The following is a 1045-nucleotide window of genomic DNA, read 5'->3' as shown; positions in this document are numbered from 1 at the left end:
TTCTCATTTTTAGTTGCACGTTATATTGCTATATTTTTTTCCTCCATGAAGAATTTTAGCAAATGAATGAAAATTATATCTCTCAATCTTATCACGTGCATGGCACAGATAATTACATTTATTTATGTTATATAACTAATAATTTATAAGGAGAGTGTGTTAGAAAAAAAGACCCTTAACCTTCGCCACAAGCCTAAACCACCACTTCCTAATTCCTATCTTTTTTGAGTTTTTGAGTTCACATATGACTCTCTATTACTCTGCTTCTCTTCATCTCATTTGACAGAATTTGACATTTAGAATAAGTTTGAAATGCATTTCTTATTGTTGTATTCATCAATTCAGTTTTCATTTTTCTTTTCAGAATCATTAATTTCAATAAATTTCAATAAATTTAAAATAAAAAATGTTAAATTATGATTTGTCTAACTTTTCTCAACTTCGGAAAAAACACCGAAAAAAGTACTTATTTTAGAAGAGGTTTATAGATTAAATAAAGTGAATATACAGTGATGTTAATTAGTGTAATTTGCAGAAAAAGATACATTAATTGTGACTAAAAAATCTTCTAATCAAATATGAACAAATTATTATAAACACATTTATGTGTTTACATTCAAATAAAAAAGAATTTATTGTTATAATTTGGTCATGAATGTTATAGATCGGCTGTTAATAACTATCATTTAAACAAGTACCAAAACGTTAGATATGTTATTACTCTCCATTTAAAACGTCATTACTCGGAGACATAACCATTACTCTTTATTTTCTGATATAAAGGAAAGGATAAGAAAATTGTTAGGATTTATTGCAATCTACAAAGCCTATTATTCACTTACTAACTTGAGCGTCAGAGTGCCTTTTGCAGGTACACACCTCCTTGTTCTCTCATTGCCAACGTATAACTCATCTCAACGGAAAGCTTGCAGACATTCACCGGTGGACGAGCTATACACCAGCCAACCTCCACAAGAACAATTAGCGCCCACCGTGGGGCCTAGAAATAAAAACCCTTCTTTCTAGAGGTTACAAAACTCCCACA

This window comes from Arachis ipaensis, chromosome B02 (assembly GCF_000816755.2).
Source record: "Arachis ipaensis cultivar K30076 chromosome B02, Araip1.1, whole genome shotgun sequence".
NCBI lineage: Eukaryota > Viridiplantae > Streptophyta > Magnoliopsida > Fabales > Fabaceae > Arachis > Arachis ipaensis.
The sequence above is the reverse complement of the archived record's forward strand: the minus strand, read 5'-3'. Positions refer to the sequence as shown.